The 14,569-nt window shown below is 48.5% G+C and overlaps 2 protein-coding genes across 9 annotated transcripts in view; one reads left to right on the top strand and one right to left on the bottom strand.

Annotated features, from left to right (window-relative positions):
• Nucleotides 1-4,393, bottom strand: part of st3gal2 (ST3 beta-galactoside alpha-2,3-sialyltransferase 2) — a 782,475-nt gene extending 778,082 nt beyond the window's left edge. For 3 of the 8 annotated variants that reach the window (XM_085990972.1, XM_085990968.1, XM_085990969.1), the window contains exon 1: nucleotides 4,120-4,391. The gene's annotated coding sequence lies outside the window, so the exon portion shown is untranslated. Of the gene's footprint in view, nucleotides 1-4,119 lie in introns of all 8 variants that reach the window. The other 5 variants (XM_085990964.1, XM_085990963.1, XM_085990965.1 and 2 more) reach the window with 5 other exon arrangements.
• A 744-nt stretch (nucleotides 4,394-5,137) lies between these two features.
• Nucleotides 5,138-14,569, top strand: part of LOC147116221 (L-fucose kinase-like) — a 174,182-nt gene continuing 164,750 nt past the window's right edge. The window contains exon 1 of the mRNA XM_085990960.1: nucleotides 5,138-5,236. The gene's annotated coding sequence lies outside the window, so the exon portion shown is untranslated. The remainder of the gene's footprint in view (nucleotides 5,237-14,569) is intronic.

Genomic DNA, 14,569 nt, shown 5'->3' with positions numbered 1-14,569 from the left:
TGTCCGCCAAGTTCGTCTGGCCTGGACTCCACAAGGATGTGAGAGACTGGACCAACACATGCGTGCCGTGTCAGCGCGCTAAGGTCCAGCAGCACACCAAGGCGCCATTGGAGTGTTTCCCGGTGCCCGAGAGGCATTTCGACCACGTCCACGTCGATCTGGTAGGCCCCTTGCCGCCGTCGCACGGTTTTACAGACATGCTCACGATCGTCGACCGCACCACCAGATGGCCCGAGGGGGTTCCCCTCGCCTCCACCACCACGACCGACGTCGCGCGAGCATTCGTCTCGACATGGGTGGCCCGGTTCGGCGTGCCGACCGACATATCCTCGGACAGAGGCCCCCAGTTCACCTCCCACTTGTGGAATGCCATCATCGCCGGCCTCGGCACCAAGTTGCACAGGACAACAGCCTACCACCCGCAGGCCAACGGGCTCTGCGAGCGCTTTCATCGTTCTTTGAAAGCCTCCCTCCGCGCCAGCCTGGCCAACACCAGCTGGATCGACAAACTATCCTGGGTTCTCCTGGGATTGCGTACCGTGCCCAAAGAGGACCTCCGCACCTCTGCGGCCGAGATGGTCTACGGCCAACCGCTCAGAGTACCAGGCGGCTTCCTCCCCCTGACAACGGAGCCGTGGTCGGCCGCCAGACAGCTTTCCCTGCACCAGGACGCGGCCCAGCAATTCCGTCCAGTGCCCACTTCGCAACACGGCCCGCAGCCGTCCTACGTGCCTTGAGACTTACGACATGCGGAGTTCGTCTTCGTGCGCCGGGATGCGCACAGAGGCCCACTGCAGGCACCATACACCGGCCCCTTCCCAGTATTGGAGACGGGGGACAAAGCTTTTCTTATCGATGTCGGCGGGAAGCCGGACCTTATTTCAGTAGACCGCCTCAAACCGGCGCACCTAGACCTCAGCTTCCCGTTTCGGCCGGCTCTTCCCCCACGGCGGGGCAGACCTCCCGCATTGGCGGCGGCCCCACAAGAGGACCAAGACACGCCAGAACCTTACTTCCCGGCCACCGCCCCACCTTCGCCGGCAGCCCGTCCAGCCAGCCCACCGGCAGACCAGCCGACGAACCAACCGGCCGACCTCCCAGACAGCCCTCCTCATACGCCAGATGGCTACTACAGCCGCCACGGCCGCTTGGTCAAACCTCCGCAGAGACTGACTTTTACAGTTAACGAGGATTCTGGGGGGGCGTATGTGGCGTTGCCACATTGGGGAAACACTGTGTGTATGTAGATAAACCTGTATAATCCCCTTTTAACTGCTGTATTCCACTCCCCCCGCAAGACAGTTGCAAGCTGAGAGGAATAAGGCACGTTCAGACTTGCCTGCTGCTGATAGAAGGAAAACCAATCAGGTTCCAGCAGGTGACCAATCTGTGAGTCGTCACAGGTTCGCGGGCTTCACGAATTCAGTACTGTATTGTGAGAGTTGGAGTAAAGACCTATTTCTTGTAGCTCGCTGTGTTGCCTATTTCTTTACGCGGGAGACCGTAGTCCCCCACAAGCTAATCTAACTTGAGTAGTAATCTCTTCAGATTTAAAGTTTTGAATATATAGAATACCACATTGTGCATTTTGTTGAATGATTCAGAATCACACAGAATCACAGAAACCCCACAGTGCAGATAGAGGCCATTTCGGCCCATCGAGCCTGCACCGACACATATCCCACCCGATCCCCGTAACCCCTACACCAACAAATATCCCACCCTATCCCCGTAACCCCACGTATTTAATCCCCCTAACACTAAGGGTCAATTTATCATAGCCAATCAACCTAACCTGCACATCTTTGGACTGTGGGAGGAAACCGGAGCACCCGGAGTAAACCCACGCAAACACGGGGAGAATGTGCAAACTCCACACAGACAGTCGCCCGAGGCCGGATTCGAACCCGGGTCCCTGGCGCTGTGAGGCAACAGTGCTAACCACTATGCCACCGTGCTGAAGACATAAAGAAAGACTTGCATTTATATAGCACCTTTCACAAACTCAGGATGTCCCAAAGCGCTTTACAGCCAATGAAGTATTTTTTGAAGTGTAGTCACTGTTGTTATGTAGGAAACATAGGAACAGGAGGAGGCCATTCAGCCCCTCAACTGAGCCTGTTCTGCCATTCAATTAGATTATGGCCCATCTGTATCTTAACTCTATCTACCGACTTTGGTTCCATAACCATTAATACCCTCAGTTTTGACATTTTCAATTAACCTCGGCTCAACAGCTTTTCGGGGGAATGAGCTCCAGATTTCTACCAGACAGATATAGGTGAGCAAGATCTTTCTACCCATCTTAGCTTATCCATCCAGAAGGATGCTACAGTTCCCTGATCACAGCATCCAACTGGTTCTTAAACAATTCAGGGTTTTCACCTCTGACACTCAAACTGGAAATCCATTCTAAGTGCTGATCACTCTTTGAGAGAACTTCCTAACATTTATTTTTTATTATTTTGAATCTGTGTGCCCCTTGCCTTATTAGTTATTTTGAAGTGGTGTTCCAGATCTACCTTTTCTATACCGTTTATTATCTTAATATACCTCACAAGATACTCTCCTAGTCACCTTTTTCCAAAGTTAAAAACCTCAAGAGTTTATAGCCCTTTCTTCAAAGTTCAGTCCACTGGTGCTCGGGGTCACTCTCAAGGCTTTTCCCATGACATGGATGATACTCTTGTGTCTTGGTGACCAGAATTGGACACAGAACTCAAGGTGAAGGCTGCCTAAAGTGCTCTATAGGTGGAACCTGACTGACTACACAGTTCAGTATTTTATATACTTTGCTGATTGTTGCTTTGCAGTGATTGAACATGTTAAAAGTTGAATCTTCCAAATCCCTTAAATTCTTTCAACTTCGCCCTTAGTTCAACACCATTCATGGATATGTATCTCGCCCATTTTTGCGTCCCATGTGCATCACTTTAGTGTATTAAATTTCATCTATCATTGATCTGTCCACTTGCAGATGTTGTCTAGATCATTTTGTAGTTCCCAAGCTGCCGTCTCAGGTTCAATTGCCTCTCCTAGTTTGTTATTATCTGTGGATTTGAGCAGTTTGAATTGAGTTTCAGAAACCAAATCGCTAATGTACACCAAGATACGGCAGAATACACATATGCAATTGTAAAAGTAATCCTGCTGATTTTTGGTACACAAATCTTGTAATGAAATGGGTTTGGAAAGCTAAGAGAAACTAAACACCAGCATAAGATTATGGAATATCTACAGAAGCTTCCTTTAGAAAAGAATTCTGGTAAAAAAAATCAGTACAGTAATTCGAAAATAGCAGTTACAGTTTGCTACACGGCATTGGACTCCAGAAAAATTGGTTGTCATTTTCATTTTACTGGGAGGAACTAGTTATTTTTTTTAACAAGCAAAATTATTATAAAATGAAACGCCCAGTTTCGGCTCATTTTATAATGAATTTTTTTATTCAAATATTTTTCTAATACTTTAAATGTAATAGATTTACATAACAAATTGATATAAAACTCGACGCCCGCCGCGAAAAAGATCTGCTGAGCGTGCAGATACTGCAATGGTAAACTTGAGATTTTATCATGTAAATGCTGTACATTCAGTTTTGCATTTTTATCGTTTTGCAGAGCAGGATACGATGGTACAGAAGACGTTTAAATATATCTATGCAAAAAAGAGTGGCACATTTCCTCTGTACGCGTCTGATGGTTCTAAGTCTGAACGCAGATGTAACCAAAGACTAACTGACTAGGCTTGCTTTAATTTGCAGATGGGGAAGGGGTGAAAGTTGATGCGGTTCGGAGTTTTGTTTTATTAGTACAATTTTATTATATATGCAATCTGCAACAAAGAGGAAAATCCCATCCGAGAAGATAAAGCACTAAAGTTGAACATTTGCCATATGACAGCGCAGATATGTTACATATACACACAATAAATGAAAAGTCCAGATTGCATTTGTAAATCGCAGCCCTTGTGTGAGGCTGGGAGAGGGAGAAACTATTAATAAAACGCTTACTTGATGAAGAAACACCAGCCCAACGAATGCAGCAACATCTTGCTGCTGAGATCTGCTGGAGAGAAACTCTACAGCTTTTCTGACTGAGCCCATACATAAGCACTTACCCGTCTGGTGTGCTTCAGCAACAAAGCCAATGTGCAATGTGTTACTGAGTTGGAGGATGGTGGTGTTGTTTGCAGCTGGTCTCTGCGATTTCTGCAGCCTGACTCTCTCTCTGATGACTGCTGTCAGTAATGGTGATGCCGGTGATAAGGCTCCATGGTGAAGGGTGGCAGTGGGGGAGCGGCGCGCTCGTTCTCTCTCCCTGATCTTCCTGCAGCTCGCTCCCTGGCAGTCTGATGGAGCCGAGTCGTTCTGTCTGGTAATGGTTTATCTCTCCTACCCCCTGAACCACAACCCCTATCATCATCACCAGCGCTACAGCTACACCACAGCGTTTGAATGAGCCGCAGAGGCTACTGGGAGTTGTGGTTCCCATCCGAACGCTCTTCCGTTCCTTTCCATTGAACCGCCGGCTCCCGGGAACTACAACTCCCGTCGTACCTCGCGCGGTCAGCGCACGCGCAGTGGCGGCGCCGTGTCTCCAGCATCTACCGAGCAGCTTTTTTTTTACTCCTTTGGTTTTAAGTCCTTTTTTGGGGGGAAATGAAATCAAGTATCATTCTTTGGTTGCTTTGCCACAAAGCATACAGGTAACAAATACGTTTTATCTCAGATACCATGCAATGAAGGCCCCACAGAAGGTCTCTGAGGAAAAGCTGACTTAGAGTTGCGTTAGTTTAAGACATACTGAAGCTACCCTTCCGTTAAAATCCGGGGGGGAAGTTTCATTTATTGTTGGAGAAAGTCAACATTCATTAAAAGAGGCAGTAAAGCATAGTCACTTGACAAAGTGACGGTGTGGGCAATAGAAGGAGCCGCACTGCCGCTGGAGGCTCGGGCCACTCATCGGCTGAGAGTCCGTTACAGGCGCGAGGCGATAGAAAACGGCTCGCGAGAGCACTGCGCATGCGCAGTCCCATCCTGTCGCCCGCGGGTGACGGATTGCAATTCGCACATGCGCACTTCGCCCCCGCTCTCCGCGGACTACAACTCCCAGGGAATGTGTGCGGCCAGAGCGCAAGCGCTGCGGTGACGGCATCAACCGGGAAGAGTAAAGGTTTAGTCCTGTGGTGGGACGGTAAACTGATGTTTGTGCAATTATGTTATAGAGTGAGACAGGTAAGGTTAGAACGGTCACAATTTTCAGTAGAATGGAACAGCTTTATGCTGGTTTAATTGACATAAGCCTCTTTATGTACTGTCTATGTTTAAATTGCCCTTAGCTGCTGGAGGCACAAAGTCTCCTCTTCCCTGGGAATAGCAGCAATCAGAGCTGGCTGTGTAAAGGGCCAAGCATTTGGGATCAATAAACTGCACGTCCTCCCAAGATACAAGGAGGCAAATTAACAGAATGGCGACACTTTATTGATTGATGTGTCTGTGTAAGTCAGAGGCCAAAAATCTAGCAATGCTTCAAGTTGTGTAATGTTTAAGTGGGAGGTATGTAAGTGTGTGTGGCCTGCAAATTAAACTTGTTATCTCCCTCAAAGGGACAATGTCTTCTTTTGGAAAAAAAATTGTCTAGCAAGCCTTCTCTTTGGGGAGGCAGAAGAATCCTGTATTCTCTCCTCAGGCAGTTCCTCGGAACCGAGGATGACTTGCTTCCACATTAAAAATGAGTTCTCAGGTCACTGATGAGTCCAATGCGGGACCTACAGTCGCTGTCACAAGTGGGGCAGACGGTAGTTGAAGGGGCGGGTGGCTGGGGTGCTTGGGTTGACGTGCGCTCCTTGCGCTGCCTGCGCTTGGCTTCCGCTTGTTCCTGGCGCAGAGACTCGAGGTGTTCGGCGGCTTCCTGGATGTTTCTCCTCCACTTTTTGCGGTCTTGGGCCAGTGATTCCCAGGTGTCGGTGGGGATGTTGCACTTTTTCAAGGAGGCTTTGAGTGTGTCCTTGAAGCCTTTCCTCTGCCCACCTGGGGTTCTCTTGCCGTGTCGGAGCTCCGAGTAGCGCGCATGTGGACGATGTGACCCGTCCATCGGAGCTGATTGAGCGTGGTCAAGCTTCGATGCTGGGGATGTTGGCCTGAGCGACAACACTGACATTAGTGCACCTATCCTGCCAATAGATTTGCAGGATCTTGCGGAGGCAGCATTGGTGGTACCTCTCCAGTGCTTTGAGGTGCCTGCTGTACATGGTCCATGTCTCTGAGGCATACAGGAGGGCGGGTATCAGTACTGTTCTGTAGACCATGAGCTTGGTGCTGGGTTTGAGGTCCTGGCCTTAAAACACTCTCTTCCTCAGGCGACCGAAGGCTGCACTGGCACACTGAAGGCGGTGTTGGACTTCGTCATCGACGTCTGCCCTTGCTGACAGTAGGCTCCCGAGGTATGGAAAGTGGTCCACATTGTCCAAGGTCTTGTCGTGGATTTTGATAATCGGGGGAAAGTACTGTGTGGCGGGGGCAGGTTGGTAGAGGAACTTTGTCTTACGGATGTTTAGTGTAAGGCCCATGGTCTCGTACGCTTCAGTGAAGGTGTTAACGATGGTTTGGAGTTCGACCTCCGAGTGTGTGCAGATGCAAGTGTCGTCTGCATACTGTAATTCGACGACAGAGGATGGGACAACCTTGGACCTGGACTGGAGGCAACGGAGGTTGAACAATTTCCTGTTTGTTCTGTAAATTAGCTCCACTCCAGCGGGGAGCTAACTGAGGGTGAGATGGAGCATTGCCGCAAGGAAGATCGAGAAGAGCGTTGGTGCGATGACATAGCCTTGCTTGACCCCGGTCCGTACATGAATTGGGTCTGTGGTGGAACACGGCTTGGATGTCGTCGTGAAGTAGGCGGAGGATGGTGTCAAACTTTTGAGGGCAGCCGAATTTGAGGAGGACACCCCATAATCCCTCATGGTTGACAGTGTCAAAGGCCTTTGTGAGGTCAAAGAAGGCCACGTACAGTGGTTGGTGCTGTTCCCTGCATTTCTCTTGTAATTGGCACGCGGTGAAGATCATGTCCATTGTGCCCCTTAGTGGGCAGAATCCGCATTGCGACTCTGGGAGGAGCTCTTCAGCCACTGGGAGAAGGCGATTGAGGAGGATTCTTGTGATGACTTTCCCTGTGGCAGACAGCAGGAAAACTCCTCTGTAATTACCGCAATCGGACTTGTCACCTTTCTTGAAGATGGTCACAATTACAGCGTCTCTGAGATACCCTGGCATGCTCTCCTCCTTCCAGATAAGAGAAATGAGTTCATGAATTTGCGCCAGTAGTGCTTCTCTGCCATGCTTTAGTGTCTCGGCAGGGATTCCATCTGCTCCTGAGGCCTTGTTGTTCTTCAGTTGTCAGATGGCCTTTTCAACCTCATGCTGGGCTGGGGTTGTGCTAAGGTGGTGGCGGGTAGCATGCTGTGGTATGGAGTTGAGGACACTCGCGTCAAAGACAGAGTCTCAGTTAAGGAGATCTTCGAAGTGCTCCTTCCAGCGGGCACTGACTGCCTCCCTGTCCTTGATGAGTACCTCTCCGTTCTTGGCCCGCAGTGGGGTAGGACCTTGGGTGCTTGGGTCATGGGCGGTCTTGACTGCGCTAAAGAATCCATGCACGTCGTGGTTGTCGGCTAGCTGCTGGATCTCCTGCGCTTTCTCCACCCACCATCTGTTCTTTAGGTCGCCAGTTTTTTGTTGGACCTCGACCTTCAGGCGTCTGTAGAGCTGCTTTCTTGCTCTCGAGTTCAGTTGCTGTTTCCAGATCAGGAATGCCTTGTGCTTGTGGCTTATTAGTTCCTGGATCTCCTGGTTGCTCTCGTTGAACCAGTCTTGGTGTTTCCTGGTCGAGTGACCGAGTATCTCTTCACAGGTGCTGATTATGGAGGCCTTGAGTGCAGACCAGGTGCTGTGGACACTCTCTCTGAATCACTGAGTCGTCAGGTTGTTTGTGAGGCGCCGGCTGGATAGGGCTTTTTTAGTGGGGTCTTTGAGTGCTCCAGTGTTGATTTTCCTGCGGCATTGTTTCTGTTGCCGCCGATGTTTTGGGGCTACGTTGATGGAGATGACAGTATGGATTAGGCGGTGGCCTGTCCAGCTGTCATCAGCTCCTGTCATGGGTGATGCGGACGTCTTTGTGGTCTCTCGCTCAAACGATGACGTAGTCCAGCAGATGCCAGTGCTTGGAGCGAGGGTGCTGCCATGAAGCCTTGTACTTGTCTCTCTGATGGAACAAGGTGTTGGTTATGACAAGGCCATGTCACCAGGATAATGTTTATCCTGGTGACATCTTGTACCAATTATGCACTTCAACACAGCTTCCATTGTATCTGGCAAACTTTTTTGTAAAAACAATGTTTTCATGAATATGATGCCTTATTTGGCTGTTTGGTTTCTTCCTCAAGTCAGTGACTTATGCTGCATCACAATTATGTGGGTGCTTTCCTCAAAATGGCTTTCCTTCATGTGGGATCAAAGGCAATAGTGCCATAGGAAGCATCACAGTCAAGCCTGATCCTGTCCTCAATTGATGTATACACCCGCGCCTTCCAGCAGAATTCACTGGATAGTGATTAGGAGCAGGAACCTTGGCAGATAATTTCCCCCTGCCGAGTACAGGCCTGCTAAGGTCAAGTACCTGAATTGGTATCCTAGCTGAAAGCAGTTAACTTTGAATCATAGAAATTTACGGCACAGAAGGAGGTCATTCGGCCCATCGTGTCTGCCAGCCAAACTTATTGCAGACAAGGAATTGAACCTGGCACCTTCTGGATTGTATGGCTTGATGTTGCATCAGGCAGTAGTACAGCACGTTCTTCAATTACATTATCCCACACTCTTGTGCTTGTACCTTGTTTATAGAGGTGAAATAAACATAAATGCAGGGAATATGAAACAAAAAACTAAAAGACGCTGGAAATACTTAGCTGTTCCATTCGCATCTGAAAGAAAAAAGATCGCTTAATATTTCAGCCTCTTTGAGTTGCACAGTGGCAGTCAAAAACAATTCTACATATGCAGCTTTCTCAGTCGCTTGGTTTGGAGACTCTGGAATGGGGATTTTGGTTCTCCTGGCACACAGCAACTCCCTCTTATGGAAAATTTACCCTCGAGTTTCTGCCTGTGTCAGCACTTGGAGGGCGCAGGGTAGGTTAACAGGAGTTGCTAATATCGGAATATGATTGGAGTGCACAGAATAGTGGAGCTGTACCAGGAGATGTATATGGAAGGTACAGGGAGGGCTGTGGTTAATATCGGGGGATGTATACAACAACAACTTGTATTTATATAGCACCTTTAACGTAGTAAAACATCCCAAGGCGCTTCACAGGAGTATTATAAGACAAAAAAATTGACACCGAGCCACATAAGGATAAATTAGGGTAGGTGACCAAAAGCTTTGTCAAAGAGGTAGGTTTTAAGGAGCGTCTTAAAGGAGGAAAGCAAGGTGGAGCAGTTTAGGCAGGGAATTCGAGAGCTTGGGGCAGAGGCAACAGAAGGCACAACCACCAATGGTTGAGCGATTATAATCAGGGATGCTCAAAAGGGCAGAATTAGAGAAGCACAGATATGGGACTTGGTGCGAGTTAGAACATAAGCGCAGGAGTAGGCCATACGGCCCTGCGAGCCTGCTCCACCATTCAATAAGATCATGGCTGATCATCGACCTCAACTCCACATTCCCGCCCGATCTCCATATCCCTTGATTCCCCTAGAGTCTCAAAATCTGTCTATCTCAACCTTGAATATATTCAAAGACTCAGCATTCACAGCCCTCTGGGGCACAGAATTCCAAAGATTCACAACCCTCTGAGTGAAGAAATTCCTCCTCATCTCAGTTTTAAATAGCTGTAAGATCTTAACGATCTCTGAGTTATTGGACAAGACACCAATAGGCAGCAGCCAGTATGTTTCAGCAGTAGATCAAGATTTATTAAGCATACAGCGTAATATACTTAATATTAGGCAATAGTTTTAATGAGTAGCTCGCAGCCCTAGGTCTCTGGAACCTCTCGGACACAGATGACGTTGTCTTAAGTCCGTTCCTTTGTCCTCGCAGTACGTCTGTGTGAAGTTGTTCTTTGGGTATCGAGGTTTTAACCCTTTCCTTGTCAAAAGTTGGTTTGGCCAGTGTCCATATATGGTCTTTAACAAAATCACCTTTTTTAATTGGTTCTAATGGTCAAAATACCATTATTACTCAGATTAAGGTAGCATCCCGCCTTTCCACTATTCTTCCACCAACTTTGCCATGTTCAGTGTTATCTTGTTTATAGTTTTTCACACCATTGGAATTTACTTTATCTCTTTCATTTCTAGCTTCCTTGGTACAAGGCCTTTATACCAACGGCCCAAATCAGCGCTGTTTCACTAGTCTTGAGGTATCCAAACTATCTCTCTTTAATCTACCAGATAAATACCTTATCTCCATGATCTCTCTCATTTTATGTCCTTATACTAATTATTTTTAAAATATCATTGCAATTAGTTTTGTTAAGCAAATTCTAATTTCTATTTGGCATCATAATATGTTATTTAATGATTTAACCTTCACTCGCAGTCTGTGGCTGTTGTCAAAACTGCTTTTGACTGTGTAGCTACATTATGAACAGTCTTAACTTTTTAGTTACCCAGGAGTAATTATGGGTAATATTATTTGGTCAATGGCTACACTTGAAGTTATACATATATGATTCTCATCTAAATATCTCTAAATATAAGCCTTTCGTACAAGTCCCCACCTCGAGGATGAAATGTTTTAAACATTGATTCCTCGACTACTTCAATCTATTCTCTGACTAGCGTTGCTGCAAATTGGAGTCCTCTAATTGAAGGGAACGGAGCGCTTCTCAAATGAGGTTTTATCCCCCTTTTTCATTATAGGCCTGGGTGCTAACTATGACACTCACAGGGGCCGACTGCCTATCCTCATGGATGGAGGACACCCCGGCGTCTCCCCAACCATCATGTTGGCCGTGCTGCTATGTCTTGCCTTCTAGTGCGTCCCAGTCTTATCATTTCTCCTCCGCCCGCTGCTCCTATTGCTGCATCATACAATCTGGCAGTAACAGCCCTGATCTGATCCCTTATTTAAATTCAATTCACTATTCCGGTGTTCCGATTCTGCCCCGCCTGGGGTATCCTCTGTTTCTTCTATCTTTCCTGAAGTTACCCCGCCTGTGGTCTCCTCAACGTTGCTTCGGATCTTCTCTTTCGGTGTGCTCAATTAATTTGTTAGTGCTGGTTAGTCATAGGCATGAGTACACAATTGGCTTATGTATCAAAGTCTTACTACATAGGTTACATATATCAAAAACACTATCATTACAACGTGGAGAATTACCAGAGAATGTGAAATAATGCGAACTTAAGGGGGTGCTGATATGTCAAGCCCAATATCCCACCAGTGTGAGTTGTGCCCTATGCTGTCAATTTCAATATCCGTTCTCGAGTTGTCTTGCTCCAAAACATAAAAATGCTTTAGGGAGGAGTTCAGTCGCATCACAAGCTCACTGAAACCCTCAGACAACAGGGGAATATATGTCCGGAATTGTGCGACATAATTGGGCAGCTCATACTTAAGTATCTCATTTATTGTCAGTTTCACTTGAGCATAGGTTTTGATATTGCGTAAAACATGTTGGTTGATGGGACAAGTCCTGTTAGACCCATAAAGCATGGTAGTTGCGGTAGTAGTGACACAGGAGGCACCACCAAAACCACCTCATACTGGATTCGTACTGGTTTTTCCCTCGCTCTGTTTCCTACAAAACATAATTATTACAGTTACAAGTTATAATTCAGTCTTACAATAATTTCAAGCGACATTACAGTTTAACATCTAATCAACAAATCATGGACTTAAAAGATTCTCCAGATCTCTCTTTGTCGCATCCATCCTGTGGATAATTCTTGCTAAACATGATTTCTCCTTGGCCCTCAGTTGTCCCAATCCAAATTCCATGTAACTCTCCACTTCAACTGCAATTTCAATTCCTCTAACAGGTACCAGTGTGTTTAACTCTATTCTGATTGTTTCATTAATTAGATAGTTTCTCGATGGAGTATGTGTCAATGCCTTAAAAGTTGTCTCGCTCTCCTGAGCCACATTAACCATTTCATGTCTTGCTGTTGTCAAGTAACTGAGCATGTCTGAGACCCGTTCTTCAGTGCAGATTCACCACGCATTTCCGAATGGTAATTGCTTCATACGTAACGAATCACATTTGCACACTCATATCGGTATCTTAATATTATGCCACACGTGCCATCTGATACAAGCCATTCTCGGGCTTTCAGGTGTGATGCGCTATCAATTACTCATAAAAGACTGAGAGTTAAGAGAGTAACTAAAGGCTTTTATTAACAAAAGAATGAAGGTCTGCCTCGAGTGGTCGACCGGTCCAGAAATACAAAGGGCTGGGGAGCAGTCACCTTTATACTAGGACTTGTGGGAGGAGTCAGCCGAGGCATGTCCAGGCATGTACACAGTGGAATACAAACAGTGGTTTACCACATTCGCCCCTTGTTTAAAATTGAGTCCGGCGGGGTGAAGTGTATTAAAAGTTAGTGTATTGGAGTCTCTCCGGAGGTCTTGTCTGCCGCTGTGATCGGCGTGGCGACGGCAGGGGTAGTGGAGCTTCCGGCGTCGAGTCCTGCGTGGGCTGTGGCACAGGCGTGTCGTCCTCGTAGATGTCGAGCGGGTCGCGGGGCCCAGGCCTGCCGTCTGCTGGGGCTGGATATCGGATCGTGGGGGGGGGGGGGGGGTGGTAGTGAGTAGTGGGTTACTGCGGCCCCCGAGGGTGCAAGGTCTCTTATGGAGACTGTGTCCTCCCGCCCGTCCGGGTATGCAATGTAAGCATACTGGGGGTTGGCGTGGAGGAGGTCGACCCTCTCGACCAGGGGGTCCGTTTTATGGGTCCTCACGTGTCTTCTCAGTAGGACCGGCCCTGGGGACGTCAGCCATGGCGGTAGCGATGTCCCCGATGTGGACTTCCTTGGGAAGACAAACATTTTCTCATGAGGGGTGGCGTTAGTGGCAGTGCAGAGCAGTGACCGAATAGAGTGGAGCACATCCTGCCAGCGGGAGGTTGGAAGGCCCCTAGACTTTAAGGCTAGCAGGGCGGCCTTCCAAACTGTCGCATTTTCTCTTTCCACCTGTCCGTTCCCCCGGGGGTTGTAACTGGTGGTCCTGCTTGTGGCAATACCCCTAGTTAGCAGGTACTGACGGAGTTCGTCGCTCATAAACGATGAGCCCCGGTCGCTACGGATATAGCTGGGGAAACCGAACAGGGTGAAGAGGTCGTTCAGACATTTAATGACCGTGGCACTGGTCATGTCCGGGCAGGGGATGGCGAACGGCAAACGGGAGTACTCATCAATAATATTGAGGAAGTACACATTGCGGTCGGAGGAGGGGAGAGGCCCTTTAAAATCAACGCTCAGGCGCTCGAAGGGGCGAGTGGCTTTTATCAGGTGGGCCCTGTCTGGTCTATAAAAGTGCGGTTTGCACTCAGCGCAGACTTGGCAGTTCCTGGTCATGGTCCTGACCTCCTCAATAGAGTAAGGCAGGTTGCGGGCCTTGATGAAGTGGAAGAACCTGGTGACCCCCGGGTGGCAGAGGTCATTGTGGAGGGCCCGCAGTCTATCGATCGCGCTGGCGCAGGTGCCACGCGATAGCGCATCCGGGGGTTCATTGAGCTTCCCGGGCCGGTACAAGATCTCGTAATTGTAGGTGGAAAGTTCGATTCTCCACCTCAAGATCTTGTCATTTTTGATTTTGCCCCTCTGCTTGTTGTTAAACATGAAAGCAACTGAACGTTGGTCAGTGAGCAGGGTAAATCGTTTTCCGGCCAGGTAGTGCCTCCAATGACGCACAGCCTCCACAATCGCCTGGGCCTCCTTCTCAACAGCGGAGTGTCTGGTCTCCGGGCCTTGGAGGGTTCGTGAAAAGAAGGCCACGGGTCTCCCCGCCTGATTGAGGGTAGCGGCCAGGGCAAAGTCGGACGCGTCGCTTTCCACCTGGAAGGGGATGGATTCGTCCACTGCGTGCATGGTGGCTTTGGCAATGTCTTCCTTGATACGGTGGAAGGCTAAGCGGGCCTCTGCCGTCAAGGGAAAAGAGGTGGACTTGATCAGAGGACGGGCCTTGTCCGCATAGTAGGGGACCCACTGGGCGTAATAGGAGAAAAACCCTAGGCACCTCTTCAGGGCCTTGAGGCAGTGGGAGTTCCATAAGGGGACGCATCCGGTCGGGGTCGGGGCCGATGACTCCGTGTTCCACAACGCAGCCAAGGATGGCGAGGCGGTTTGTGCGGAATATGCACTTCTCCTTGTTATATGTCAGGTTCAGGAGTTGGGCGGTGCGGAGGAATTTTTCGAGGTTTGCGTCATGGTCCTGCAAGTCACGACCGCAGATGGTCACGTTGTCCAGATATGGGAAAGTGGCCTGCAACGCATTTTGATCTACCATCCAGTCCATCTCCCTTTGGAAGACGGAGACCCCGTTGGTGACGCCAAAGGGAACCCTAA

The sequence above is a fragment of the Somniosus microcephalus genome, chromosome 6, assembly GCF_052327205.1.
Source record: "Somniosus microcephalus isolate GS21.2 chromosome 6, FLI_Smic_1.0, whole genome shotgun sequence".
Taxonomy (NCBI): Eukaryota; Metazoa; Chordata; class Chondrichthyes; order Squaliformes; family Somniosidae; genus Somniosus; species Somniosus microcephalus.
Note: the sequence above shows the minus strand (reverse complement) of the source record. Positions and strands in the feature narration are given on the sequence as shown.